The 27,866-nt window shown below is 33.9% G+C and overlaps 31 non-coding genes across 31 annotated transcripts; 15 read left to right on the plus strand and 16 right to left on the minus strand.

The window, feature by feature from the left end:
- Window positions 1–248: 248 nt before the first annotated feature.
- Window positions 249–358, minus strand: Trnai-uau (transfer RNA isoleucine (anticodon UAU)). Its single transcript has 2 exons — window positions 321–358; window positions 249–284 (listed from the first exon to the last, which is right to left on the minus strand). It is a non-coding gene; the product is annotated as a tRNA-Ile (tRNA).
- Window positions 359–748: 390 nt separating this feature from the next.
- Window positions 749–838, plus strand: Trnay-gua (transfer RNA tyrosine (anticodon GUA)). The gene is given in 2 exon segments: window positions 749–785; window positions 803–838. It is a non-coding gene; the product is annotated as a tRNA-Tyr (tRNA).
- Window positions 839–1,622: 784 nt separating this feature from the next.
- Window positions 1,623–1,732, minus strand: Trnai-uau (transfer RNA isoleucine (anticodon UAU)). The gene is made up of 2 exons: window positions 1,695–1,732; window positions 1,623–1,658 (listed from the first exon to the last, which is right to left on the minus strand). It is a non-coding gene; the product is annotated as a tRNA-Ile (tRNA).
- Window positions 1,733–2,122: 390 nt separating this feature from the next.
- Window positions 2,123–2,212, plus strand: Trnay-gua (transfer RNA tyrosine (anticodon GUA)). Its single transcript is given in 2 exon segments — window positions 2,123–2,159; window positions 2,177–2,212. It is a non-coding gene; the product is annotated as a tRNA-Tyr (tRNA).
- Window positions 2,213–2,996: 784 nt separating this feature from the next.
- On the minus strand, window positions 2,997–3,106 carry Trnai-uau (transfer RNA isoleucine (anticodon UAU)). The gene is made up of 2 exons: window positions 3,069–3,106; window positions 2,997–3,032 (listed from the first exon to the last, which is right to left on the minus strand). It is a non-coding gene; the product is annotated as a tRNA-Ile (tRNA).
- Window positions 3,107–3,496: 390 nt separating this feature from the next.
- Window positions 3,497–3,586, plus strand: Trnay-gua (transfer RNA tyrosine (anticodon GUA)). Its single transcript is given in 2 exon segments — window positions 3,497–3,533; window positions 3,551–3,586. It is a non-coding gene; the product is annotated as a tRNA-Tyr (tRNA).
- Window positions 3,587–4,371: 785 nt separating this feature from the next.
- On the minus strand, window positions 4,372–4,481 carry Trnai-uau (transfer RNA isoleucine (anticodon UAU)). The gene is made up of 2 exons: window positions 4,444–4,481; window positions 4,372–4,407 (listed from the first exon to the last, which is right to left on the minus strand). It is a non-coding gene; the product is annotated as a tRNA-Ile (tRNA).
- A 390-nt stretch (window positions 4,482–4,871) lies between these two features.
- On the plus strand, window positions 4,872–4,961 carry Trnay-gua (transfer RNA tyrosine (anticodon GUA)). Its single transcript is given in 2 exon segments — window positions 4,872–4,908; window positions 4,926–4,961. It is a non-coding gene; the product is annotated as a tRNA-Tyr (tRNA).
- Window positions 4,962–5,746: 785 nt separating this feature from the next.
- On the minus strand, window positions 5,747–5,856 carry Trnai-uau (transfer RNA isoleucine (anticodon UAU)). The gene is made up of 2 exons: window positions 5,819–5,856; window positions 5,747–5,782 (listed from the first exon to the last, which is right to left on the minus strand). It is a non-coding gene; the product is annotated as a tRNA-Ile (tRNA).
- A 390-nt stretch (window positions 5,857–6,246) lies between these two features.
- Window positions 6,247–6,336, plus strand: Trnay-gua (transfer RNA tyrosine (anticodon GUA)). Its single transcript is given in 2 exon segments — window positions 6,247–6,283; window positions 6,301–6,336. It is a non-coding gene; the product is annotated as a tRNA-Tyr (tRNA).
- A 785-nt stretch (window positions 6,337–7,121) lies between these two features.
- Trnai-uau (transfer RNA isoleucine (anticodon UAU)) lies at window positions 7,122–7,231 on the minus strand. Its single transcript has 2 exons — window positions 7,194–7,231; window positions 7,122–7,157 (listed from the first exon to the last, which is right to left on the minus strand). It is a non-coding gene; the product is annotated as a tRNA-Ile (tRNA).
- Window positions 7,232–7,621: 390 nt separating this feature from the next.
- On the plus strand, window positions 7,622–7,711 carry Trnay-gua (transfer RNA tyrosine (anticodon GUA)). Its single transcript is given in 2 exon segments — window positions 7,622–7,658; window positions 7,676–7,711. It is a non-coding gene; the product is annotated as a tRNA-Tyr (tRNA).
- Window positions 7,712–8,496: 785 nt separating this feature from the next.
- Trnai-uau (transfer RNA isoleucine (anticodon UAU)) lies at window positions 8,497–8,606 on the minus strand. Its single transcript has 2 exons — window positions 8,569–8,606; window positions 8,497–8,532 (listed from the first exon to the last, which is right to left on the minus strand). It is a non-coding gene; the product is annotated as a tRNA-Ile (tRNA).
- A 390-nt stretch (window positions 8,607–8,996) lies between these two features.
- Window positions 8,997–9,086, plus strand: Trnay-gua (transfer RNA tyrosine (anticodon GUA)). The gene is given in 2 exon segments: window positions 8,997–9,033; window positions 9,051–9,086. It is a non-coding gene; the product is annotated as a tRNA-Tyr (tRNA).
- Window positions 9,087–9,871: 785 nt separating this feature from the next.
- On the minus strand, window positions 9,872–9,981 carry Trnai-uau (transfer RNA isoleucine (anticodon UAU)). The gene is made up of 2 exons: window positions 9,944–9,981; window positions 9,872–9,907 (listed from the first exon to the last, which is right to left on the minus strand). It is a non-coding gene; the product is annotated as a tRNA-Ile (tRNA).
- Window positions 9,982–10,371: 390 nt separating this feature from the next.
- Trnay-gua (transfer RNA tyrosine (anticodon GUA)) lies at window positions 10,372–10,461 on the plus strand. Its single transcript is given in 2 exon segments — window positions 10,372–10,408; window positions 10,426–10,461. It is a non-coding gene; the product is annotated as a tRNA-Tyr (tRNA).
- A 785-nt stretch (window positions 10,462–11,246) lies between these two features.
- Trnai-uau (transfer RNA isoleucine (anticodon UAU)) lies at window positions 11,247–11,356 on the minus strand. Its single transcript has 2 exons — window positions 11,319–11,356; window positions 11,247–11,282 (listed from the first exon to the last, which is right to left on the minus strand). It is a non-coding gene; the product is annotated as a tRNA-Ile (tRNA).
- Window positions 11,357–11,746: 390 nt separating this feature from the next.
- Trnay-gua (transfer RNA tyrosine (anticodon GUA)) lies at window positions 11,747–11,836 on the plus strand. The gene is given in 2 exon segments: window positions 11,747–11,783; window positions 11,801–11,836. It is a non-coding gene; the product is annotated as a tRNA-Tyr (tRNA).
- A 785-nt stretch (window positions 11,837–12,621) lies between these two features.
- On the minus strand, window positions 12,622–12,731 carry Trnai-uau (transfer RNA isoleucine (anticodon UAU)). The gene is made up of 2 exons: window positions 12,694–12,731; window positions 12,622–12,657 (listed from the first exon to the last, which is right to left on the minus strand). It is a non-coding gene; the product is annotated as a tRNA-Ile (tRNA).
- A 390-nt stretch (window positions 12,732–13,121) lies between these two features.
- On the plus strand, window positions 13,122–13,211 carry Trnay-gua (transfer RNA tyrosine (anticodon GUA)). The gene is given in 2 exon segments: window positions 13,122–13,158; window positions 13,176–13,211. It is a non-coding gene; the product is annotated as a tRNA-Tyr (tRNA).
- Window positions 13,212–13,996: 785 nt separating this feature from the next.
- Trnai-uau (transfer RNA isoleucine (anticodon UAU)) lies at window positions 13,997–14,106 on the minus strand. The gene is made up of 2 exons: window positions 14,069–14,106; window positions 13,997–14,032 (listed from the first exon to the last, which is right to left on the minus strand). It is a non-coding gene; the product is annotated as a tRNA-Ile (tRNA).
- A 390-nt stretch (window positions 14,107–14,496) lies between these two features.
- On the plus strand, window positions 14,497–14,586 carry Trnay-gua (transfer RNA tyrosine (anticodon GUA)). The gene is given in 2 exon segments: window positions 14,497–14,533; window positions 14,551–14,586. It is a non-coding gene; the product is annotated as a tRNA-Tyr (tRNA).
- Window positions 14,587–15,371: 785 nt separating this feature from the next.
- On the minus strand, window positions 15,372–15,481 carry Trnai-uau (transfer RNA isoleucine (anticodon UAU)). The gene is made up of 2 exons: window positions 15,444–15,481; window positions 15,372–15,407 (listed from the first exon to the last, which is right to left on the minus strand). It is a non-coding gene; the product is annotated as a tRNA-Ile (tRNA).
- A 390-nt stretch (window positions 15,482–15,871) lies between these two features.
- Trnay-gua (transfer RNA tyrosine (anticodon GUA)) lies at window positions 15,872–15,961 on the plus strand. The gene is given in 2 exon segments: window positions 15,872–15,908; window positions 15,926–15,961. It is a non-coding gene; the product is annotated as a tRNA-Tyr (tRNA).
- Window positions 15,962–16,746: 785 nt separating this feature from the next.
- Window positions 16,747–16,856, minus strand: Trnai-uau (transfer RNA isoleucine (anticodon UAU)). The gene is made up of 2 exons: window positions 16,819–16,856; window positions 16,747–16,782 (listed from the first exon to the last, which is right to left on the minus strand). It is a non-coding gene; the product is annotated as a tRNA-Ile (tRNA).
- A 390-nt stretch (window positions 16,857–17,246) lies between these two features.
- Trnay-gua (transfer RNA tyrosine (anticodon GUA)) lies at window positions 17,247–17,336 on the plus strand. The gene is given in 2 exon segments: window positions 17,247–17,283; window positions 17,301–17,336. It is a non-coding gene; the product is annotated as a tRNA-Tyr (tRNA).
- Window positions 17,337–18,121: 785 nt separating this feature from the next.
- Trnai-uau (transfer RNA isoleucine (anticodon UAU)) lies at window positions 18,122–18,231 on the minus strand. The gene is made up of 2 exons: window positions 18,194–18,231; window positions 18,122–18,157 (listed from the first exon to the last, which is right to left on the minus strand). It is a non-coding gene; the product is annotated as a tRNA-Ile (tRNA).
- A 390-nt stretch (window positions 18,232–18,621) lies between these two features.
- Window positions 18,622–18,711, plus strand: Trnay-gua (transfer RNA tyrosine (anticodon GUA)). The gene is given in 2 exon segments: window positions 18,622–18,658; window positions 18,676–18,711. It is a non-coding gene; the product is annotated as a tRNA-Tyr (tRNA).
- A 785-nt stretch (window positions 18,712–19,496) lies between these two features.
- On the minus strand, window positions 19,497–19,606 carry Trnai-uau (transfer RNA isoleucine (anticodon UAU)). The gene is made up of 2 exons: window positions 19,569–19,606; window positions 19,497–19,532 (listed from the first exon to the last, which is right to left on the minus strand). It is a non-coding gene; the product is annotated as a tRNA-Ile (tRNA).
- A 390-nt stretch (window positions 19,607–19,996) lies between these two features.
- Trnay-gua (transfer RNA tyrosine (anticodon GUA)) lies at window positions 19,997–20,086 on the plus strand. The gene is given in 2 exon segments: window positions 19,997–20,033; window positions 20,051–20,086. It is a non-coding gene; the product is annotated as a tRNA-Tyr (tRNA).
- Window positions 20,087–20,871: 785 nt separating this feature from the next.
- On the minus strand, window positions 20,872–20,981 carry Trnai-uau (transfer RNA isoleucine (anticodon UAU)). Its single transcript has 2 exons — window positions 20,944–20,981; window positions 20,872–20,907 (listed from the first exon to the last, which is right to left on the minus strand). It is a non-coding gene; the product is annotated as a tRNA-Ile (tRNA).
- Between the last annotated feature and the right edge of the window lie 6,885 nt (window positions 20,982–27,866).

The following is a 27,866-nucleotide window of genomic DNA, read 5'->3' on the forward strand; positions in this document are numbered from 1 at the left end:
GTTGGTTAGATAAAAAGAATGGAAAACTGTCCATGTAAATTTACATCGAAATTATACGACTGTTAATTGATATGCAATCAAAACGACACGTGTACTCTGAAAGGCATACTCAAACTCACAAATAAAATCCGGGTATCTTCATGTTTTGTCGATACACATTTCCTTGTCAAAGAGATTTTGATCGTAACAAGTTGACATGCGTAACAAGAAGGGATCGAATTTAATAAATTGAATGGTAAAAAACTAATTGCTCCGGGTGAGGATCGAACTCACAACCTCCGCATTCCTCATACTGTGCTATGCACAGTGAAGGTACTGTCTATAAGTACGGCGCGCTAACCGATTGTGCCACCGGAGCAATGTTACAAAGTGACATAAAACTTAAGCTTTTATACATCAGTTGATTTCTCGGTAAACGTCTGCATTATAAATGATTTCGAAGAATCTTTTTATTTCACTTACTATGTTATGTTTTACATTTACTTTATTGATTGGATCAATATATAGTTTGGACGCTCCTGTTATGTTATGTTAAATAAAATGCGAATAATTATATTAAATATAAAGAACGCTGACTTTTCCGTTCATCGTGATTGAGATTTTGTCATGTCCTAATTATAAATATTGAGTAAGGTGTTCATGAAAACATTACTTTAAAATAGGCCACATTTTTAACATCACATGACCAACTTCCGCAGAACTTGATTCTTTACAATAAATACACAAATTTACTGGCAATAGACATCAGCCCGTGATAGCTCAGTTGGTAGAGCGGGAGACTGTAGTGTGATAGAATCTAGGAATCTCTAGGTCGGTGGTTCGACTCCGCCTCACGGGATATATTTTTGTCACCTTCCCTTTTAGCCGAGGATTTGTTCTTTTCTTCAATGTGAGATTATATTCTCGGGAAACTATTTGACTGGGTTTTTCTTTCTTGTTTGAATGATAATAATAAAGTAACAAAGACATAAAATCCACTATGAATGATATATTAAAGGCGTAACATTGCAAAAATAACTTGTTAATATAATAGCTTCAGGCAAATAGAGTGTGTGCACCAAGTCAATTCTTAGATATACAGTCTTGCAAAGAAATAGCACATATTAGTGGGAACAATCAGCAGAATTTTATACATTCAAGTAATAGACTGTAACGATACTAGAGAGGTATTATCGTCTCAGAAATTGGACCTTTCAAATCAATACGAGTCAGGGAAGAAGCTGAGGTGTTTTGCTGATGCCTAGTGATCAGTCTCGTCAATCGGAAGAAAATTCACATATTTCAAATCATGCCAAGACAGATAGTCTTTCGAATGGACCTTTCAATTTTTTTTTCTTTCTATTTTTGAGTACCTATACACCGTCGACCATGCTGTTGGTTAGATAAAAAGAATGGAAAACTGTCCATGTAAATTTACATCGAAATTATACGACTGTTAATTGATATGCAATCAAAACGACACGTGTACTCTGAAAGGCATACTCAAACTCACAAATAAAATCCGGGTATCTTCATGTTTTTGTCGATACACATTTCCTTGTCAAAGAGATTTTGATCGTAACAAGTTGACATGCGTAACAAGAAGGGATCGAATTTAATAAATTGAATGGTAAAAAACTAATTGCTCCGGGTGAGGATCGAACTCACAACCTCCGCATTCCTCATACTGTGCTATGCACAGTGAAGGTACTGTCTATAAGTACGGCGCGCTAACCGATTGTGCCACCGGAGCAATGTTACAAAGTGACATAAAACTTAAGCTTTTATACATCAGTTGATTTCTCGGTAAACGTCTGCATTATAAATGATTTCGAAGAATCTTTTTATTTCACTTACTATGTTATGTTTTACATTTACTTTATTGATTGGATCAATATATAGTTTGGACGCTCCTGTTATGTTATGTTAAATAAAATGCGAATAATTATATTAAATATAAAGAACGCTGACTTTTCCGTTCATCGTGATTGAGATTTTGTCATGTCCTAATTATAAATATTGAGTAAGGTGTTCATGAAAACATTACTTTAAAATAGGCCACATTTTTAACATCACATGACCAACTTCCGCAGAACTTGATTCTTTACAATAAATACACAAATTTACTGGCAATAGACATCAGCCCGTGATAGCTCAGTTGGTAGAGCGGGAGACTGTAGTGTGATAGAATCTAGGAATCTCTAGGTCGGTGGTTCGACTCCGCCTCACGGGATATATTTTTGTCACCTTCCCTTTTAGCCGAGGATTTGTTCTTTTCTTCAATGTGAGATTATATTCTCGGAAACTATTTGACTGGGTTTTTCTTTCTTGTTTGAATGATAATAATAAAGTAACAAAGACATAAAATCCACTATGAATGATATATTAAAGGCGTAACATTGCAAAAATAACTTGTTAATATAATAGCTTCAGGCAAATAGAGTGTGTGCACCAAGTCAATTCTTAGATATACAGTCTTGCAAAGAAATAGCACATATTAGTGGGAACAATCAGCAGAATTTTATACATTCAAGTAATAGACTGTAACGATACTAGAGAGGTATTATCGTCTCAGAAATTGGACCTTTCAAATCAATACGAGTCAGGGAAGAAGCTGAGGTGTTTTGCTGATGCCTAGTGATCAGTCTTCGTCAATCGGAAGAAAATTCACATATTTCAAATCATGCCAAGACAGATAGTCTTTCGAATGGACCTTTCAATTTTTTTTTCTTTCTATTTTTGAGTACCTATACACCGTCGACCATGCTGTTGGTTAGATAAAAAGAATGGAAAACTGTCCATGTAAATTTACATCGAAATTATACGACTGTTAATTGATATGCAATCAAAACGACACGTGTACTCTGAAAGGCATACTCAAACTCACAAATAAAATCCGGGTATCTTCATGTTTTTGTCGATACACATTTCCTTGTCAAAGAGATTTTGATCGTAACAAGTTGACATGCGTAACAAGAAGGGATCGAATTTAATAAATTGAATGGTAAAAAACTAATTGCTCCGGGTGAGGATCGAACTCACAACCTCCGCATTCCTCATACTGTGCTATGCACAGTGAAGGTACTGTCTATAAGTACGGCGCGCTAACCGATTGTGCCACCGGAGCAATGTTACAAAGTGACATAAAACTTAAGCTTTTATACATCAGTTGATTTCTCGGTAAACGTCTGCATTATAAATGATTTCGAAGAATCTTTTTATTTCACTTACTATGTTATGTTTTACATTTACTTTATTGATTGGATCAATATATAGTTTGGACGCTCCTGTTATGTTATGTTAAATAAAATGCGAATAATTATATTAAATATAAAGAACGCTGACTTTTCCGTTCATCGTGATTGAGATTTTGTCATGTCCTAATTATAAATATTGAGTAAGGTGTTCATGAAAACATTACTTTAAAATAGGCCACATTTTTAACATCACATGACCAACTTCCGCAGAACTTGATTCTTTACAATAAATACACAAATTTACTGGCAATAGACATCAGCCCGTGATAGCTCAGTTGGTAGAGCGGGAGACTGTAGTGTGATAGAATCTAGGAATCTCTAGGTCGGTGGTTCGACTCCGCCTCACGGGATATATTTTTGTCACCTTCCCTTTTTAGCCGAGGATTTGTTCTTTTCTTCAATGTGAGATTATATTCTCGGAAACTATTTGACTGGGTTTTTCTTTCTTGTTTGAATGATAATAATAAAGTAACAAAGACATAAAATCCACTATGAATGATATATTAAAGGCGTAACATTGCAAAAATAACTTGTTAATATAATAGCTTCAGGCAAATAGAGTGTGTGCACCAAGTCAATTCTTAGATATACAGTCTTGCAAAGAAATAGCACATATTAGTGGGAACAATCAGCAGAATTTTATACATTCAAGTAATAGACTGTAACGATACTAGAGAGGTATTATCGTCTCAGAAATTGGACCTTTCAAATCAATACGAGTCAGGGAAGAAGCTGAGGTGTTTTGCTGATGCCTAGTGATCAGTCTTCGTCAATCGGAAGAAAATTCACATATTTCAAATCATGCCAAGACAGATAGTCTTTCGAATGGACCTTTCAATTTTTTTTTCTTTCTATTTTTGAGTACCTATACACCGTCGACCATGCTGTTGGTTAGATAAAAAGAATGGAAAACTGTCCATGTAAATTTACATCGAAATTATACGACTGTTAATTGATATGCAATCAAAACGACACGTGTACTCTGAAAGGCATACTCAAACTCACAAATAAAATCCGGGTATCTTCATGTTTTTGTCGATACACATTTCCTTGTCAAAGAGATTTTGATCGTAACAAGTTGACATGCGTAACAAGAAGGGATCGAATTTAATAAATTGAATGGTAAAAAACTAATTGCTCCGGGTGAGGATCGAACTCACAACCTCCGCATTCCTCATACTGTGCTATGCACAGTGAAGGTACTGTCTATAAGTACGGCGCGCTAACCGATTGTGCCACCGGAGCAATGTTACAAAGTGACATAAAACTTAAGCTTTTATACATCAGTTGATTTCTCGGTAAACGTCTGCATTATAAATGATTTCGAAGAATCTTTTTATTTCACTTACTATGTTATGTTTTACATTTACTTTATTGATTGGATCAATATATAGTTTGGACGCTCCTGTTATGTTATGTTAAATAAAATGCGAATAATTATATTAAATATAAAGAACGCTGACTTTTCCGTTCATCGTGATTGAGATTTTGTCATGTCCTAATTATAAATATTGAGTAAGGTGTTCATGAAAACATTACTTTAAAATAGGCCACATTTTTAACATCACATGACCAACTTCCGCAGAACTTGATTCTTTACAATAAATACACAAATTTACTGGCAATAGACATCAGCCCGTGATAGCTCAGTTGGTAGAGCGGGAGACTGTAGTGTGATAGAATCTAGGAATCTCTAGGTCGGTGGTTCGACTCCGCCTCACGGGATATATTTTTGTCACCTTCCCTTTTTAGCCGAGGATTTGTTCTTTTCTTCAATGTGAGATTATATTCTCGGAAACTATTTGACTGGGTTTTTCTTTCTTGTTTGAATGATAATAATAAAGTAACAAAGACATAAAATCCACTATGAATGATATATTAAAGGCGTAACATTGCAAAAATAACTTGTTAATATAATAGCTTCAGGCAAATAGAGTGTGTGCACCAAGTCAATTCTTAGATATACAGTCTTGCAAAGAAATAGCACATATTAGTGGGAACAATCAGCAGAATTTTATACATTCAAGTAATAGACTGTAACGATACTAGAGAGGTATTATCGTCTCAGAAATTGGACCTTTCAAATCAATACGAGTCAGGGAAGAAGCTGAGGTGTTTTGCTGATGCCTAGTGATCAGTCTTCGTCAATCGGAAGAAAATTCACATATTTCAAATCATGCCAAGACAGATAGTCTTTCGAATGGACCTTTCAATTTTTTTTTCTTTCTATTTTTGAGTACCTATACACCGTCGACCATGCTGTTGGTTAGATAAAAAGAATGGAAAACTGTCCATGTAAATTTACATCGAAATTATACGACTGTTAATTGATATGCAATCAAAACGACACGTGTACTCTGAAAGGCATACTCAAACTCACAAATAAAATCCGGGTATCTTCATGTTTTTGTCGATACACATTTCCTTGTCAAAGAGATTTTGATCGTAACAAGTTGACATGCGTAACAAGAAGGGATCGAATTTAATAAATTGAATGGTAAAAAACTAATTGCTCCGGGTGAGGATCGAACTCACAACCTCCGCATTCCTCATACTGTGCTATGCACAGTGAAGGTACTGTCTATAAGTACGGCGCGCTAACCGATTGTGCCACCGGAGCAATGTTACAAAGTGACATAAAACTTAAGCTTTTATACATCAGTTGATTTCTCGGTAAACGTCTGCATTATAAATGATTTCGAAGAATCTTTTTATTTCACTTACTATGTTATGTTTTACATTTACTTTATTGATTGGATCAATATATAGTTTGGACGCTCCTGTTATGTTATGTTAAATAAAATGCGAATAATTATATTAAATATAAAGAACGCTGACTTTTCCGTTCATCGTGATTGAGATTTTGTCATGTCCTAATTATAAATATTGAGTAAGGTGTTCATGAAAACATTACTTTAAAATAGGCCACATTTTTAACATCACATGACCAACTTCCGCAGAACTTGATTCTTTACAATAAATACACAAATTTACTGGCAATAGACATCAGCCCGTGATAGCTCAGTTGGTAGAGCGGGAGACTGTAGTGTGATAGAATCTAGGAATCTCTAGGTCGGTGGTTCGACTCCGCCTCACGGGATATATTTTTGTCACCTTCCCTTTTTAGCCGAGGATTTGTTCTTTTCTTCAATGTGAGATTATATTCTCGGAAACTATTTGACTGGGTTTTTCTTTCTTGTTTGAATGATAATAATAAAGTAACAAAGACATAAAATCCACTATGAATGATATATTAAAGGCGTAACATTGCAAAAATAACTTGTTAATATAATAGCTTCAGGCAAATAGAGTGTGTGCACCAAGTCAATTCTTAGATATACAGTCTTGCAAAGAAATAGCACATATTAGTGGGAACAATCAGCAGAATTTTATACATTCAAGTAATAGACTGTAACGATACTAGAGAGGTATTATCGTCTCAGAAATTGGACCTTTCAAATCAATACGAGTCAGGGAAGAAGCTGAGGTGTTTTGCTGATGCCTAGTGATCAGTCTTCGTCAATCGGAAGAAAATTCACATATTTCAAATCATGCCAAGACAGATAGTCTTTCGAATGGACCTTTCAATTTTTTTTTCTTTCTATTTTTGAGTACCTATACACCGTCGACCATGCTGTTGGTTAGATAAAAAGAATGGAAAACTGTCCATGTAAATTTACATCGAAATTATACGACTGTTAATTGATATGCAATCAAAACGACACGTGTACTCTGAAAGGCATACTCAAACTCACAAATAAAATCCGGGTATCTTCATGTTTTTGTCGATACACATTTCCTTGTCAAAGAGATTTTGATCGTAACAAGTTGACATGCGTAACAAGAAGGGATCGAATTTAATAAATTGAATGGTAAAAAACTAATTGCTCCGGGTGAGGATCGAACTCACAACCTCCGCATTCCTCATACTGTGCTATGCACAGTGAAGGTACTGTCTATAAGTACGGCGCGCTAACCGATTGTGCCACCGGAGCAATGTTACAAAGTGACATAAAACTTAAGCTTTTATACATCAGTTGATTTCTCGGTAAACGTCTGCATTATAAATGATTTCGAAGAATCTTTTTATTTCACTTACTATGTTATGTTTTACATTTACTTTATTGATTGGATCAATATATAGTTTGGACGCTCCTGTTATGTTATGTTAAATAAAATGCGAATAATTATATTAAATATAAAGAACGCTGACTTTTCCGTTCATCGTGATTGAGATTTTGTCATGTCCTAATTATAAATATTGAGTAAGGTGTTCATGAAAACATTACTTTAAAATAGGCCACATTTTTAACATCACATGACCAACTTCCGCAGAACTTGATTCTTTACAATAAATACACAAATTTACTGGCAATAGACATCAGCCCGTGATAGCTCAGTTGGTAGAGCGGGAGACTGTAGTGTGATAGAATCTAGGAATCTCTAGGTCGGTGGTTCGACTCCGCCTCACGGGATATATTTTTGTCACCTTCCCTTTTTAGCCGAGGATTTGTTCTTTTCTTCAATGTGAGATTATATTCTCGGAAACTATTTGACTGGGTTTTTCTTTCTTGTTTGAATGATAATAATAAAGTAACAAAGACATAAAATCCACTATGAATGATATATTAAAGGCGTAACATTGCAAAAATAACTTGTTAATATAATAGCTTCAGGCAAATAGAGTGTGTGCACCAAGTCAATTCTTAGATATACAGTCTTGCAAAGAAATAGCACATATTAGTGGGAACAATCAGCAGAATTTTATACATTCAAGTAATAGACTGTAACGATACTAGAGAGGTATTATCGTCTCAGAAATTGGACCTTTCAAATCAATACGAGTCAGGGAAGAAGCTGAGGTGTTTTGCTGATGCCTAGTGATCAGTCTTCGTCAATCGGAAGAAAATTCACATATTTCAAATCATGCCAAGACAGATAGTCTTTCGAATGGACCTTTCAATTTTTTTTTCTTTCTATTTTTGAGTACCTATACACCGTCGACCATGCTGTTGGTTAGATAAAAAGAATGGAAAACTGTCCATGTAAATTTACATCGAAATTATACGACTGTTAATTGATATGCAATCAAAACGACACGTGTACTCTGAAAGGCATACTCAAACTCACAAATAAAATCCGGGTATCTTCATGTTTTTGTCGATACACATTTCCTTGTCAAAGAGATTTTGATCGTAACAAGTTGACATGCGTAACAAGAAGGGATCGAATTTAATAAATTGAATGGTAAAAAACTAATTGCTCCGGGTGAGGATCGAACTCACAACCTCCGCATTCCTCATACTGTGCTATGCACAGTGAAGGTACTGTCTATAAGTACGGCGCGCTAACCGATTGTGCCACCGGAGCAATGTTACAAAGTGACATAAAACTTAAGCTTTTATACATCAGTTGATTTCTCGGTAAACGTCTGCATTATAAATGATTTCGAAGAATCTTTTTATTTCACTTACTATGTTATGTTTTACATTTACTTTATTGATTGGATCAATATATAGTTTGGACGCTCCTGTTATGTTATGTTAAATAAAATGCGAATAATTATATTAAATATAAAGAACGCTGACTTTTCCGTTCATCGTGATTGAGATTTTGTCATGTCCTAATTATAAATATTGAGTAAGGTGTTCATGAAAACATTACTTTAAAATAGGCCACATTTTTAACATCACATGACCAACTTCCGCAGAACTTGATTCTTTACAATAAATACACAAATTTACTGGCAATAGACATCAGCCCGTGATAGCTCAGTTGGTAGAGCGGGAGACTGTAGTGTGATAGAATCTAGGAATCTCTAGGTCGGTGGTTCGACTCCGCCTCACGGGATATATTTTTGTCACCTTCCCTTTTTAGCCGAGGATTTGTTCTTTTCTTCAATGTGAGATTATATTCTCGGAAACTATTTGACTGGGTTTTTCTTTCTTGTTTGAATGATAATAATAAAGTAACAAAGACATAAAATCCACTATGAATGATATATTAAAGGCGTAACATTGCAAAAATAACTTGTTAATATAATAGCTTCAGGCAAATAGAGTGTGTGCACCAAGTCAATTCTTAGATATACAGTCTTGCAAAGAAATAGCACATATTAGTGGGAACAATCAGCAGAATTTTATACATTCAAGTAATAGACTGTAACGATACTAGAGAGGTATTATCGTCTCAGAAATTGGACCTTTCAAATCAATACGAGTCAGGGAAGAAGCTGAGGTGTTTTGCTGATGCCTAGTGATCAGTCTTCGTCAATCGGAAGAAAATTCACATATTTCAAATCATGCCAAGACAGATAGTCTTTCGAATGGACCTTTCAATTTTTTTTTCTTTCTATTTTTGAGTACCTATACACCGTCGACCATGCTGTTGGTTAGATAAAAAGAATGGAAAACTGTCCATGTAAATTTACATCGAAATTATACGACTGTTAATTGATATGCAATCAAAACGACACGTGTACTCTGAAAGGCATACTCAAACTCACAAATAAAATCCGGGTATCTTCATGTTTTTGTCGATACACATTTCCTTGTCAAAGAGATTTTGATCGTAACAAGTTGACATGCGTAACAAGAAGGGATCGAATTTAATAAATTGAATGGTAAAAAACTAATTGCTCCGGGTGAGGATCGAACTCACAACCTCCGCATTCCTCATACTGTGCTATGCACAGTGAAGGTACTGTCTATAAGTACGGCGCGCTAACCGATTGTGCCACCGGAGCAATGTTACAAAGTGACATAAAACTTAAGCTTTTATACATCAGTTGATTTCTCGGTAAACGTCTGCATTATAAATGATTTCGAAGAATCTTTTTATTTCACTTACTATGTTATGTTTTACATTTACTTTATTGATTGGATCAATATATAGTTTGGACGCTCCTGTTATGTTATGTTAAATAAAATGCGAATAATTATATTAAATATAAAGAACGCTGACTTTTCCGTTCATCGTGATTGAGATTTTGTCATGTCCTAATTATAAATATTGAGTAAGGTGTTCATGAAAACATTACTTTAAAATAGGCCACATTTTTAACATCACATGACCAACTTCCGCAGAACTTGATTCTTTACAATAAATACACAAATTTACTGGCAATAGACATCAGCCCGTGATAGCTCAGTTGGTAGAGCGGGAGACTGTAGTGTGATAGAATCTAGGAATCTCTAGGTCGGTGGTTCGACTCCGCCTCACGGGATATATTTTTGTCACCTTCCCTTTTTAGCCGAGGATTTGTTCTTTTCTTCAATGTGAGATTATATTCTCGGAAACTATTTGACTGGGTTTTTCTTTCTTGTTTGAATGATAATAATAAAGTAACAAAGACATAAAATCCACTATGAATGATATATTAAAGGCGTAACATTGCAAAAATAACTTGTTAATATAATAGCTTCAGGCAAATAGAGTGTGTGCACCAAGTCAATTCTTAGATATACAGTCTTGCAAAGAAATAGCACATATTAGTGGGAACAATCAGCAGAATTTTATACATTCAAGTAATAGACTGTAACGATACTAGAGAGGTATTATCGTCTCAGAAATTGGACCTTTCAAATCAATACGAGTCAGGGAAGAAGCTGAGGTGTTTTGCTGATGCCTAGTGATCAGTCTTCGTCAATCGGAAGAAAATTCACATATTTCAAATCATGCCAAGACAGATAGTCTTTCGAATGGACCTTTCAATTTTTTTTTCTTTCTATTTTTGAGTACCTATACACCGTCGACCATGCTGTTGGTTAGATAAAAAGAATGGAAAACTGTCCATGTAAATTTACATCGAAATTATACGACTGTTAATTGATATGCAATCAAAACGACACGTGTACTCTGAAAGGCATACTCAAACTCACAAATAAAATCCGGGTATCTTCATGTTTTTGTCGATACACATTTCCTTGTCAAAGAGATTTTGATCGTAACAAGTTGACATGCGTAACAAGAAGGGATCGAATTTAATAAATTGAATGGTAAAAAACTAATTGCTCCGGGTGAGGATCGAACTCACAACCTCCGCATTCCTCATACTGTGCTATGCACAGTGAAGGTACTGTCTATAAGTACGGCGCGCTAACCGATTGTGCCACCGGAGCAATGTTACAAAGTGACATAAAACTTAAGCTTTTATACATCAGTTGATTTCTCGGTAAACGTCTGCATTATAAATGATTTCGAAGAATCTTTTTATTTCACTTACTATGTTATGTTTTACATTTACTTTATTGATTGGATCAATATATAGTTTGGACGCTCCTGTTATGTTATGTTAAATAAAATGCGAATAATTATATTAAATATAAAGAACGCTGACTTTTCCGTTCATCGTGATTGAGATTTTGTCATGTCCTAATTATAAATATTGAGTAAGGTGTTCATGAAAACATTACTTTAAAATAGGCCACATTTTTAACATCACATGACCAACTTCCGCAGAACTTGATTCTTTACAATAAATACACAAATTTACTGGCAATAGACATCAGCCCGTGATAGCTCAGTTGGTAGAGCGGGAGACTGTAGTGTGATAGAATCTAGGAATCTCTAGGTCGGTGGTTCGACTCCGCCTCACGGGATATATTTTTGTCACCTTCCCTTTTTAGCCGAGGATTTGTTCTTTTCTTCAATGTGAGATTATATTCTCGGAAACTATTTGACTGGGTTTTTCTTTCTTGTTTGAATGATAATAATAAAGTAACAAAGACATAAAATCCACTATGAATGATATATTAAAGGCGTAACATTGCAAAAATAACTTGTTAATATAATAGCTTCAGGCAAATAGAGTGTGTGCACCAAGTCAATTCTTAGATATACAGTCTTGCAAAGAAATAGCACATATTAGTGGGAACAATCAGCAGAATTTTATACATTCAAGTAATAGACTGTAACGATACTAGAGAGGTATTATCGTCTCAGAAATTGGACCTTTCAAATCAATACGAGTCAGGGAAGAAGCTGAGGTGTTTTGCTGATGCCTAGTGATCAGTCTTCGTCAATCGGAAGAAAATTCACATATTTCAAATCATGCCAAGACAGATAGTCTTTCGAATGGACCTTTCAATTTTTTTTTCTTTCTATTTTTGAGTACCTATACACCGTCGACCATGCTGTTGGTTAGATAAAAAGAATGGAAAACTGTCCATGTAAATTTACATCGAAATTATACGACTGTTAATTGATATGCAATCAAAACGACACGTGTACTCTGAAAGGCATACTCAAACTCACAAATAAAATCCGGGTATCTTCATGTTTTTGTCGATACACATTTCCTTGTCAAAGAGATTTTGATCGTAACAAGTTGACATGCGTAACAAGAAGGGATCGAATTTAATAAATTGAATGGTAAAAAACTAATTGCTCCGGGTGAGGATCGAACTCACAACCTCCGCATTCCTCATACTGTGCTATGCACAGTGAAGGTACTGTCTATAAGTACGGCGCGCTAACCGATTGTGCCACCGGAGCAATGTTACAAAGTGACATAAAACTTAAGCTTTTATACATCAGTTGATTTCTCGGTAAACGTCTGCATTATAAATGATTTCGAAGAATCTTTTTATTTCACTTACTATGTTATGTTTTACATTTACTTTATTGATTGGATCAATATATAGTTTGGACGCTCCTGTTATGTTATGTTAAATAAAATGCGAATAATTATATTAAATATAAAGAACGCTGACTTTTCCGTTCATCGTGATTGAGATTTTGTCATGTCCTAATTATAAATATTGAGTAAGGTGTTCATGAAAACATTACTTTAAAATAGGCCACATTTTTAACATCACATGACCAACTTCCGCAGAACTTGATTCTTTACAATAAATACACAAATTTACTGGCAATAGACATCAGCCCGTGATAGCTCAGTTGGTAGAGCGGGAGACTGTAGTGTGATAGAATCTAGGAATCTCTAGGTCGGTGGTTCGACTCCGCCTCACGGGATATATTTTTGTCACCTTCCCTTTTTAGCCGAGGATTTGTTCTTTTCTTCAATGTGAGATTATATTCTCGGAAACTATTTGACTGGGTTTTTCTTTCTTGTTTGAATGATAATAATAAAGTAACAAAGACATAAAATCCACTATGAATGATATATTAAAGGCGTAACATTGCAAAAATAACTTGTTAATATAATAGCTTCAGGCAAATAGAGTGTGTGCACCAAGTCAATTCTTAGATATACAGTCTTGCAAAGAAATAGCACATATTAGTGGGAACAATCAGCAGAATTTTATACATTCAAGTAATAGACTGTAACGATACTAGAGAGGTATTATCGTCTCAGAAATTGGACCTTTCAAATCAATACGAGTCAGGGAAGAAGCTGAGGTGTTTTGCTGATGCCTAGTGATCAGTCTTCGTCAATCGGAAGAAAATTCACATATTTCAAATCATGCCAAGACAGATAGTCTTTCGAATGGACCTTTCAATTTTTTTTTCTTTCTATTTTTGAGTACCTATACACCGTCGACCATGCTGTTGGTTAGATAAAAAGAATGGAAAACTGTCCATGTAAATTTACATCGAAATTATACGACTGTTAATTGATATGCAATCAAAACGACACGTGTACTCTGAAAGGCATACTCAAACTCACAAATAAAATCCGGGTATCTTCATGTTTTTGTCGATACACATTTCCTTGTCAAAGAGATTTTGATCGTAACAAGTTGACATGCGTAACAAGAAGGGATCGAATTTAATAAATTGAATGGTAAAAAACTAATTGCTCCGGGTGAGGATCGAACTCACAACCTCCGCATTCCTCATACTGTGCTATGCACAGTGAAGGTACTGTCTATAAGTACGGCGCGCTAACCGATTGTGCCACCGGAGCAATGTTACAAAGTGACATAAAACTTAAGCTTTTATACATCAGTTGATTTCTCGGTAAACGTCTGCATTATAAATGATTTCGAAGAATCTTTTTATTTCACTTACTATGTTATGTTTTACATTTACTTTATTGATTGGATCAATATATAGTTTGGACGCTCCTGTTATGTTATGTTAAATAAAATGCGAATAATTATATTAAATATAAAGAACGCTGACTTTTCCGTTCATCGTGATTGAGATTTTGTCATGTCCTAATTATAAATATTGAGTAAGGTGTTCATGAAAACATTACTTTAAAATAGGCCACATTTTTAACATCACATGACCAACTTCCGCAGAACTTGATTCTTTACAATAAATACACAAATTTACTGGCAATAGACATCAGCCCGTGATAGCTCAGTTGGTAGAGCGGGAGACTGTAGTGTGATAGAATCTAGGAATCTCTAGGTCGGTGGTTCGACTCCGCCTCACGGGATATATTTTTGTCACCTTCCCTTTTTAGCCGAGGATTTGTTCTTTTCTTCAATGTGAGATTATATTCTCGGAAACTATTTGACTGGGTTTTTCTTTCTTGTTTGAATGATAATAATAAAGTAACAAAGACATAAAATCCACTATGAATGATATATTAAAGGCGTAACATTGCAAAAATAACTTGTTAATATAATAGCTTCAGGCAAATAGAGTGTGTGCACCAAGTCAATTCTTAGATATACAGTCTTGCAAAGAAATAGCACATATTAGTGGGAACAATCAGCAGAATTTTATACATTCAAGTAATAGACTGTAACGATACTAGAGAGGTATTATCGTCTCAGAAATTGGACCTTTCAAATCAATACGAGTCAGGGAAGAAGCTGAGGTGTTTTGCTGATGCCTAGTGATCAGTCTTCGTCAATCGGAAGAAAATTCACATATTTCAAATCATGCCAAGACAGATAGTCTTTCGAATGGACCTTTCAATTTTTTTTTCTTTCTATTTTTGAGTACCTATACACCGTCGACCATGCTGTTGGTTAGATAAAAAGAATGGAAAACTGTCCATGTAAATTTACATCGAAATTATACGACTGTTAATTGATATGCAATCAAAACGACACGTGTACTCTGAAAGGCATACTCAAACTCACAAATAAAATCCGGGTATCTTCATGTTTTTGTCGATACACATTTCCTTGTCAAAGAGATTTTGATCGTAACAAGTTGACATGCGTAACAAGAAGGGATCGAATTTAATAAATTGAATGGTAAAAAACTAATTGCTCCGGGTGAGGATCGAACTCACAACCTCCGCATTCCTCATACTGTGCTATGCACAGTGAAGGTACTGTCTATAAGTACGGCGCGCTAACCGATTGTGCCACCGGAGCAATGTTACAAAGTGACATAAAACTTAAGCTTTTATACATCAGTTGATTTCTCGGTAAACGTCTGCATTATAAATGATTTCGAAGAATCTTTTTATTTCACTTACTATGTTATGTTTTACATTTACTTTATTGATTGGATCAATATATAGTTTGGACGCTCCTGTTATGTTATGTTAAATAAAATGCGAATAATTATATTAAATATAAAGAACGCTGACTTTTCCGTTCATCGTGATTGAGATTTTGTCATGTCCTAATTATAAATATTGAGTAAGGTGTTCATGAAAACATTACTTTAAAATAGGCCACATTTTTAACATCACATGACCAACTTCCGCAGAACTTGATTCTTTACAATAAATACACAAATTTACTGGCAATAGACATCAGCCCGTGATAGCTCAGTTGGTAGAGCGGGAGACTGTAGTGTGATAGAATCTAGGAATCTCTAGGTCGGTGGTTCGACTCCGCCTCACGGGATATATTTTTGTCACCTTCCCTTTTTAGCCGAGGATTTGTTCTTTTCTTCAATGTGAGATTATATTCTCGGAAACTATTTGACTGGGTTTTTCTTTCTTGTTTGAATGATAATAATAAAGTAACAAAGACATAAAATCCACTATGAATGATATATTAAAGGCGTAACATTGCAAAAATAACTTGTTAATATAATAGCTTCAGGCAAATAGAGTGTGTGCACCAAGTCAATTCTTAGATATACAGTCTTGCAAAGAAATAGCACATATTAGTGGGAACAATCAGCAGAATTTTATACATTCAAGTAATAGACTGTAACGATACTAGAGAGGTATTATCGTCTCAGAAATTGGACCTTTCAAATCAATACGAGTCAGGGAAGAAGCTGAGGTGTTTTGCTGATGCCTAGTGATCAGTCTTCGTCAATCGGAAGAAAATTCACATATTTCAAATCATGCCAAGACAGATAGTCTTTCGAATGGACCTTTCAATTTTTTTTTCTTTCTATTTTTGAGTACCTATACACCGTCGACCATGCTGTTGGTTAGATAAAAAGAATGGAAAACTGTCCATGTAAATTTACATCGAAATTATACGACTGTTAATTGATATGCAATCAAAACGACACGTGTACTCTGAAAGGCATACTCAAACTCACAAATAAAATCCGGGTATCTTCATGTTTTTGTCGATACACATTTCCTTGTCAAAGAGATTTTGATCGTAACAAGTTGACATGCGTAACAAGAAGGGATCGAATTTAATAAATTGAATGGTAAAAAACTAATTGCTCCGGGTGAGGATCGAACTCACAACCTCCGCATTCCTCATACTGTGCTATGCACAGTGAAGGTACTGTCTATAAGTACGGCGCGCTAACCGATTGTGCCACCGGAGCAATGTTACAAAGTGACATAAAACTTAAGCTTTTATACATCAGTTGATTTCTCGGTAAACGTCTGCATTATAAATGATTTCGAAGAATCTTTTTATTTCACTTACTATGTTATGTTTTACATTTACTTTATTGATTGGATCAATATATAGTTTGGACGCTCCTGTTATGTTATGTTAAATAAAATGCGAATAATTATATTAAATATAAAGAACGCTGACTTTTCCGTTCATCGTGATTGAGATTTTGTCATGTCCTAATTATAAATATTGAGTAAGGTGTTCATGAAAACATTACTTTAAAATAGGCCACATTTTTAACATCACATGACCAACTTCCGCAGAACTTGATTCTTTACAATAAATACACAAATTTACTGGCAATAGACATCAGCCCGTGATAGCTCAGTTGGTAGAGCGGGAGACTGTAGTGTGATAGAATCTAGGAATCTCTAGGTCGGTGGTTCGACTCCGCCTCACGGGATATATTTTTGTCACCTTCCCTTTTTAGCCGAGGATTTGTTCTTTTCTTCAATGTGAGATTATATTCTCGGAAACTATTTGACTGGGTTTTTCTTTCTTGTTTGAATGATAATAATAAAGTAACAAAGACATAAAATCCACTATGAATGATATATTAAAGGCGTAACATTGCAAAAATAACTTGTTAATATAATAGCTTCAGGCAAATAGAGTGTGTGCACCAAGTCAATTCTTAGATATACAGTCTTGCAAAGAAATAGCACATATTAGTGGGAACAATCAGCAGAATTTTATACATTCAAGTAATAGACTGTAACGATACTAGAGAGGTATTATCGTCTCAGAAATTGGACCTTTCAAATCAATACGAGTCAGGGAAGAAGCTGAGGTGTTTTGCTGATGCCTAGTGATCAGTCTTCGTCAATCGGAAGAAAATTCACATATTTCAAATCATGCCAAGACAGATAGTCTTTCGAATGGACCTTTCAATTTTTTTTTCTTTCTATTTTTGAGTACCTATACACCGTCGACCATGCTGTTGGTTAGATAAAAAGAATGGAAAACTGTCCATGTAAATTTACATCGAAATTATACGACTGTTAATTGATATGCAATCAAAACGACACGTGTACTCTGAAAGGCATACTCAAACTCACAAATAAAATCCGGGTATCTTCATGTTTTTGTCGATACACATTTCCTTGTCAAAGAGATTTTGATCGTAACAAGTTGACATGCGTAACAAGAAGGGATCGAATTTAATAAATTGAATGGTAAAAAACTAATTGCTCCGGGTGAGGATCGAACTCACAACCTCCGCATTCCTCATACTGTGCTATGCACAGTGAAGGTACTGTCTATAAGTACGGCGCGCTAACCGATTGTGCCACCGGAGCAATGTTACAAAGTGACATAAAACTTAAGCTTTTATACATCAGTTGATTTCTCGGTAAACGTCTGCATTATAAATGATTTCGAAGAATCTTTTTATTTCACTTACTATGTTATGTTTTACATTTACTTTATTGATTGGATCAATATATAGTTTGGACGCTCCTGTTATGTTATGTTAAATAAAATGCGAATAATTATATTAAATATAAAGAACGCTGACTTTTCCGTTCATCGTGATTGAGATTTTGTCATGTCCTAATTATAAATATTGAGTAAGGTGTTCATGAAAACATTACTTTAAAATAGGCCACATTTTTAACATCACATGACCAACTTCCGCAGAACTTGATTCTTTACAATAAATACACAAATTTACTGGCAATAGACATCAGCCCGTGATAGCTCAGTTGGTAGAGCGGGAGACTGTAGTGTGATAGAATCTAGGAATCTCTAGGTCGGTGGTTCGACTCCGCCTCACGGGATATATTTTTGTCACCTTCCCTTTTTAGCCGAGGATTTGTTCTTTTCTTCAATGTGAGATTATATTCTCGGAAACTATTTGACTGGGTTTTTCTTTCTTGTTTGAATGATAATAATAAAGTAACAAAGACATAAAATCCACTATGAATGATATATTAAAGGCGTAACATTGCAAAAATAACTTGTTAATATAATAGCTTCAGGCAAATAGAGTGTGTGCACCAAGTCAATTCTTAGATATACAGTCTTGCAAAGAAATAGCACATATTAGTGGGAACAATCAGCAGAATTTTATACATTCAAGTAATAGACTGTAACGATACTAGAGAGGTATTATCGTCTCAGAAATTGGACCTTTCAAATCAATACGAGTCAGGGAAGAAGCTGAGGTGTTTTGCTGATGCCTAGTGATCAGTCTTCGTCAATCGGAAGAAAATTCACATATTTCAAATCATGCCAAGACAGATAGTCTTTCGAATGGACCTTTCAATTTTTTTTTCTTTCTATTTTTGAGTACCTATACACCGTCGACCATGCTGTTGGTTAGATAAAAAGAATGGAAAACTGTCCATGTAAATTTACATCGAAATTATACGACTGTTAATTGATATGCAATCAAAACGACACGTGTACTCTGAAAGGCATACTCAAACTCACAAATAAAATCCGGGTATCTTCATGTTTTTGTCGATACACATTTCCTTGTCAAAGAGATTTTGATCGTAACAAGTTGACATGCGTAACAAGAAGGGATCGAATTTAATAAATTGAATGGTAAAAAACTAATTGCTCCGGGTGAGGATCGAACTCACAACCTCCGCATTCCTCATACTGTGCTATGCACAGTGAAGGTACTGTCTATAAGTACGGCGCGCTAACCGATTGTGCCACCGGAGCAATGTTACAAAGTGACATAAAACTTAAGCTTTTATACATCAGTTGATTTCTCGGTAAACGTCTGCATTATAAATGATTTCGAAGAATCTTTTTATTTCACTTACTATGTTATGTTTTACATTTACTTTATTGATTGGATCAATATATAGTTTGGACGCTCCTGTTATGTTATGTTAAATAAAATGCGAATAATTATATTAAATATAAAGAACGCTGACTTTTCCGTTCATCGTGATTGAGATTTTGTCATGTCCTAATTATAAATATTGAGTAAGGTGTTCATGAAAACATTACTTTAAAATAGGCCACATTTTTAACATCACATGACCAACTTCCGCAGAACTTGATTCTTTACAATAAATACACAAATTTACTGGCAATAGACATCAGCCCGTGATAGCTCAGTTGGTAGAGCGGGAGACTGTAGTGTGATAGAATCTAGGAATCTCTAGGTCGGTGGTTCGACTCCGCCTCACGGGATATATTTTTGTCACCTTCCCTTTTTAGCCGAGGATTTGTTCTTTTCTTCAATGTGAGATTATATTCTCGGAAACTATTTGACTGGGTTTTTCTTTCTTGTTTGAATGATAATAATAAAGTAACAAAGACATAAAATCCACTATGAATGATATATTAAAGGCGTAACATTGCAAAAATAACTTGTTAATATAATAGCTTCAGGCAAATAGAGTGTGTGCACCAAGTCAATTCTTAGATATACAGTCTTGCAAAGAAATAGCACATATTAGTGGGAACAATCAGCAGAATTTTATACATTCAAGTAATAGACTGTAACGATACTAGAGAGGTATTATCGTCTCAGAAATTGGACCTTTCAAATCAATACGAGTCAGGGAAGAAGCTGAGGTGTTTTGCTGATGCCTAGTGATCAGTCTTCGTCAATCGGAAGAAAATTCACATATTTCAAATCATGCCAAGACAGATAGTCTTTCGAATGGACCTTTCAATTTTTTTTTCTTTCTATTTTTGAGTACCTATACACCGTCGACCATGCTGTTGGTTAGATAAAAAGAATGGAAAACTGTCCATGTAAATTTACATCGAAATTATACGACTGTTAATTGATATGCAATCAAAACGACACGTGTACTCTGAAAGGCATACTCAAACTCACAAATAAAATCCGGGTATCTTCATGTTTTTGTCGATACACATTTCCTTGTCAAAGAGATTTTGATCGTAACAAGTTGACATGCGTAACAAGAAGGGATCGAATTTAATAAATTGAATGGTAAAAAACTAATTGCTCCGGGTGAGGATCGAACTCACAACCTCCGCATTCCTCATACTGTGCTATGCACAGTGAAGGTACTGTCTATAAGTACGGCGCGCTAACCGATTGTGCCACCGGAGCAATGTTACAAAGTGACATAAAACTTAAGCTTTTATACATCAGTTGATTTCTCGGTAAACGTCTGCATTATAAATGATTTCGAAGAATCTTTTTATTTCACTTACTATGTTATGTTTTACATTTACTTTATTGATTGGATCAATATATAGTTTGGACGCTCCTGTTATGTTATGTTAAATAAAATGCGAATAATTATATTAAATATAAAGAACGCTGACTTTTCCGTTCATCGTGATTGAGATTTTGTCATGTCCTAATTATAAATATTGAGTAAGGTGTTCATGAAAACATTACTTTAAAATAGGCCACATTTTTAACATCACATGACCAACTTCCGCAGAACTTGATTCTTTACAATAAATACACAAATTTACTGGCAATAGACATCAGCCCGTGATATGCTACACCCTTGAAAGATGACATACCTTGCATACCTTAGCCAAATGTATAAAAATAGTTCCCAATTGAGTTTCCGAGTGAATTATCCAGGTGTCTTTAAAAGAACAGAATCTATTATGAATCACTTATTTTACAATAGGGTCACACATTGGGTATACTTCTTATTCTCATTCTAACAGCAAAAAGGTTGTTAACCTTTTAGGAACTACTTTACAGGATGCCGAGAGTATGGAAAGCAAGTTTCATAATTTTGATTTTATCAAAAATAAACTAAATCAAAATGGTTATCAATTTTACATTGTTATAATGTGTTTTAACAATGTTTTTTGTTTGTTTAAGTTCTAAATCTTGTTAACAATAACAAAAAAAATACTAAATAATTAAATACTATTGCTATATTATGAACATTCAACTGGTCCATACCTACATTTTGACATTGTAGAAGATCACGATTTTCTGCAGAAGATCATGATTTTCTCTGACTGTTTAAGACTTTATAACATTAAAAAAATGTATGCGATATGTGTATCTATATGTAATGTTGTCTTAGTTACAAGATATATTTGTTTAAATGTATTTGCTTCTTACCAGCTTTTAGTTACTACGGGTACTCACTGAAATGTATTTAGTCCTTATTTTTCTGTTTCGTAACATGTGCATTGTGTCGATCTGATTTGTTGCGTGCCCTTTTTAGTTGATATTTTATATTTTGCATTCACACTCCTGTCTCAGGTTATTGGAATGACTGGTCACACACAAACATATAAAGCCCTTCACATTATGTATATGCCTGTCCAATGTCAAGAGCCTGTAATGCTGTAGTTGTCGTTTGTAACTCTTTGTCATATTATTTTATTTTTTTATTTTTTTTTTATTGTTTTGTATATAAATCTTGTCATTATTTATTTCGTATGACTATTTGTTTTTGTTTTTTTGTTTTTCAGGGTCATTATATCTTTCTATGGGGTATTGGGTTTGCTCATTGTTGAAGACATTCACTATACATCTTTTTTTCTAAAAAATAATCGTGTATATACAAGAATGAAAACAAATAAAATATGTAATGTTTGCAACAATAAAATAAACTTTCATTTTTTTGGTTTTGCATCAAATGCGCATTACGACAGTCAACGTCTTTTCTAATAAAAGGATAAAGAGCTACAAAGCGAAAAGGAAGAAAAAGTATAGACAAATCCAGGCAAGGAATCAGAGCTTTGCATGAGGGAGACACAATCCTTAATTTTAAACAACTGTACAGAGTTAAAATCATATATCCACTATTACATTAGGAACTCCCACACACATACCTGGAAGGTTTTGGTTATTGGGACTAAGATTGTACTTTCAGGTAACTAATGTCAATCAACCATTGTTCTAGGGATGATGTTATATTGATCTGCATTCGTTAATGAGTCTTTCCTTGAAGACGACCTGTCTCTGTGATATTGTCTGATTTTAACAGTTGGTTCCTTGATATAATCTTGAATGATGACGAATGATTATCCATGCAAGAACTTATACAAGAGTATAAGCCCAGCTCCTTGTATGCGTGCTAATAGGATTGGCCAACGTAGTGTCTGTGGTATGCTGGTAACAGTACATTGTACCTGATAATAAATTGTTATATATAAACTGGGCAGGTCTCCGATGTATCAATTCGCTTTGGTTAAGATGGACCTCTGTGCATAAGTTCAATACTACTGCCGATGTACACTCGAGGTGTGGTCGAACTAATGTTTTGTAAGAACTCAATTTTATATCTGAAAGTTCTAAAACCGAGATCAGGATATTGTTGAACAGTTTTCAGTTTTGCCTTATGATGTCATTGTAAACAACACGGTTGAGTCACCCTAAACATGGCTGCTGTCATGTTTTTGAGTTGTGGAAGATTCTTTACAGTAAGGAAATGTCAACAAACAGTAATAAACTTGAACATGACGATTTAGAACCATCTACATCGGAACGTACTGCTTTCATTTCACTGATTTCGACATCTTGACACACTCATTGATTACCTTGTGTTAGCTAAGCATTGATCCAAAATAGTATGTTTCATTGGATACAGTAGTAGCTCATCCTCTGTAATAGCCGCCGCTGTAGTACTGGGTCAAATGCCTTCAATACAAATTCAATACAAACATGGCTTATTGTTATCTACTATCCAATAATCCAGTAATCAGGTCCACCGATATAATTTGACAGGAATGACATTGAAATCAAATTTATAATCCATATGCGATGTATGCTACAGTTAATAACCTATATAATATACTATATATTTTAGTTTCTATATTGACATAGACGTAACTGTTATCATAGCTTAAACCAAGCCTAGATTACTTTCCATAAATGATAATTGATTGATTGATTGTTGGTTGCTTTACGCCGCATTAGCACATAAAGGCTATATATAATGATAATAAAAATAATGATAATAATAATGATAATGACAATAAAAATAGTGATAATGATGATGATGATAATAATGAAAATAATAATAATGATAATTATAATAATAATAATAATAATAATAATAATAATAATAATAATAATAAAAATAATAATAATAATAATAATAATAATAATAATAATAATAATAATAATAATAATAATAATAATAATAATAATAATAATAATAATAATAATAATAATAATAATAATAATAATAATAATAATAATAATAATAATAATAATAATAATAATAATAATAATAATAATAATAATAAAACTATAACTTAAAATCGAAAGGACACAATTAAGTGTGACGTAAAAAATAAATTATATGTGATAATAAAAATAATATTTTCAATAGGTTATATAATAAGAATAAAATAATCTTGTTTTTAAAGCCTCTCAGTAAGATAGTAAATAAAACATGAATTAAATGAATTAAAAATAGATAAATGAAACATCTAACGGTATTGGTGGTATCTTATAACGACCCGTCTCGACAGACAAAGATAAAGTACCACATCTTAGTTTACATAAACAAATTCGTTAGTGGCGTGGCATTGCGTTTAAAACATAGTGTTCATGTTGAAGGTCCTTCTTGTCACGTCTATATAGTCTGAACTTGTTTCCATTCACATTCGAAAATATAGTCATCAAATTTTAACACATATATATGAGGCTGAAAACTGACGAAACTAATATGTTTAACATAGTACAATATTAAGCGTTTGTCAGGCTACTGATGACGGCTGTTTGAAGTGTACATACTGTTTATCTAAAAATGTTCGCTACTCTGTTTCAAAATAACAAGCTTTCGAAAAGACTTTTTTAAATTGATAGTGTATAAAAAAAGGAAATAAATAAGAAGAATAAATTAGGGGTTCGTGTGCATGTGTTTTGTAATATATGGCACAATTTGGATAAAACCAGAGGATTCCGAATATCTGGCAAATTAAGAGTAACGAACATCCTTAATTTTAAAAACCTTAGTTCTCCTCACTCTAAGTATGACAATATCAAGTTTGGCTTTCTGAATAATACATAGTTTGTTGTTGTTTGTGTTGGTGTCTCTATTTTTTCAGAAGGAGAAAGATGTTGCTAACTGACATAGTCTGTTGTTATGTATAATATTTCGGTAACATCTGGTATCCTATTTACATATGCTATATATGTACTTATAAGTTGCAAAACAAAAGAAATCATATTATATGTTAAGGAGAAACTGAAAATCCATGGGAAACACGACAAACGACAAGAAGACCAACAAAAAAAAGAGGCAAAATACTACATAGAAAACTTAAGATTAAGCAACAAGGATTATACTGAAACCAGGGAATAAATCCAGGTACTATTTTTTTTTTAGTTTTGCATCTGTATCGTAAAAGTATACTATACATTATAATGAATAAGCTCAACAACATGTGAATACAGAAACACGGACATTTGTTGTTAAAGCCCTTCGAGGTGTTGGATCCATAATTCCCTTGCACTTCGTTCTTTATTTGTTGTCTTTACTTAAATTATTGATTCGAACATCAATGTAATTAAAATTGCTGTATGCAACAAAAGTGAAAAATATGAGAGTATGCTAAAATACATTAGCGTGTGTTCATAGCGTTATCGAAATTAGAATGTGTTCCCGGTGCAACCAAGTAAGTATATGCACCCAGTGTAATCAGGAATAGCGTATGTTCCCAGTGTTTATTAGCGTATATTTTCACAGTGTAATAAAGATCAGTGTATATGTTCGCATAGTAATAAGATTAGTGTATATGCTCCCAGTGTCAATAGGATCAGTGTACTAGTATGTTTCAAGTGTATAGATAGTATGTTTTAATTGTATATATAGTATGTTCCAAGAGTAATCAAGTTGAGCATATTTTTCCAGTGTAAACAACATAAGCGTATGTTCCAAGCTAAGAGTACTAAAAATTTAAGATTTATCACGATTAGCGAATATTCCTAGTGTAATAAAGAAACCTGCATTGTTCAAGCCAGTGTAATCAAGATAAGCGTATGTTCCAATATAATTAAACTTCATAGAACATATATCAAATAATTAATGGCGATAGAGCTGTTTTTGGTCCACCTTGGGAACGTACGTTGATAGTTATAACTTCATTAAATAATCTGTCATGTTATGATTATACTTCAATAACATTATAACCGCAGATGATATTTTTAGTCTTTACTAAATAAAATATAAAGCTTTATCATGTAGTGACAAACAAAAAACTGACACAACATATAGATGGTGGTGATTAAATATTTATTTATTTAGTGTGATTCATTACAACTGCAATTTGTCTTTCATATCAAAGCTTGAAAGCTAGTACTGTTTTCCGATGAAAGGTCGTGCAGAGGTCACGTACCGTCTGTGACAATGTGCTATACATTTGAAATTCTAACGGAAGATAGTATCTTGTTGTCATCTCGTATGCTTAGATTCCTTTCGTAATCCTTCCTTGAACTTTGTTGCCATATATTCAAACACATGTTCCCATGCAGTGGACATCTGTGTCGTAAAGTCTGTCCCTAAACATCCATTAAAAGCATCTCTAATTGCCGGCCAAAGTAACTGCAAGTAGAAGGCAATTAAGATCATAAGCATGAGGGAAACCAAGAAACAAGCAGTATGTCCTTTTATATAATTTCGTTATTGCAAGGAATTTTATTTCTGTACCAAAAGATTCCGGATTCTGATTATGAAATTGACATCGTTTTTTTTTATGTTTTTATTTTTTTTGAGAAAAAAAAAGGGGGGGTTTTAGATTTTATTTACATAAAGAAAGCTTATAGGTAAATGTGCACTTGCTTGTCCTAGTTTGTTAAGAACATACAGAGACCACCCGATGGCTATTCGGTCTAACTGGTCCATATACTGTATCACTAGCATGTCAACACTGAGGTTGTTCGTTCGAATCCAGCACGTACCAGGTACGTTCGACTCCAATCTTAAGGTGGCTCGTGGGTACAAAATTTTCAGCAAAAAATTAAACCTTTATTTTTTCATTACGAATTTTATTTATTACACTATTAGTTATTACTTTATGATATGGTATAAAAATCAACCCCCAAAAAGGATTCGGTTTGGCCACAGATGACTTTTAAAATGTTTATATCATTGAAAAAGCTCCAAATTATCTGCCTTTGGTGCAAAAATGCCATTTTTAGGCATTAAATTTGAAATATCTTTTTTAACTCATAGGTGACCTATATTTTTTATTATTGTTTTCAAATAAGCTGTACATAAACTAAATACCTGTAAAATTCAAGCAATTTCTGTCATTAGGTTATTTTTTTATTTCGATATTATCTCTATTTCTCCTCAACAGAAAAAAGGACATTAACAAAAATATATGCTTCTTCCAGAGGCAGATTTAGAGCTTAAATGAACGGTGACCCCATTTTTTTATTTCATTTTTCTTTTAAGTATATGATAACGTTCATTTATAAAAAAAATATAGCGAAATCCTATATTAGAAAAAAAATTTGATTTATACCCAGCAGCCCCCTTAAGTGACTTAAATTGTCAATGTTCTTGCAGACTTCCTCCACCAATAACAGGTGAACATCAATAAATAGCAAATAGTGTTGAAAGTGGCGTTTCACATCAATTACTCAATCAGAACATACAAAAGCATGCAATAGTTAGTAGTTGTGTTACTGTGTATTATGACAGTTACTTTCAATTAGTTTGGTGTGTTTGAGCTTTGAAATTTGCCATTGATAAGATATTTTCCATTTTCATTTTTTCTTAGAGTTTGGTATTTTTGTTATTTTACTTTGTAATACAAATGAGACTAATTAAATAAAATTTATAGTTCTCCGGAAGATATTTCTTAAATAAACGTACAATGACCATTTCAGGTTTGACATTGTGTCGCGCATGACTCTCTCCCATGGTAACAAGAACATTCGACAAAAAGACAGAATCATCAAGACTTTCTACAGCTGCTCCAAGACCTTCCATTACGATGTTACCATGGTGTCTCAACTTCTCTTCGTCAACTAAAAGGTCATTATCTTCCACCG

This window comes from Mytilus edulis, unplaced genomic scaffold, assembly GCF_963676685.1.
Source record: "Mytilus edulis unplaced genomic scaffold, xbMytEdul2.2 SCAFFOLD_1111, whole genome shotgun sequence".
Taxonomy (NCBI): Eukaryota; Metazoa; Mollusca; class Bivalvia; order Mytilida; family Mytilidae; genus Mytilus; species Mytilus edulis.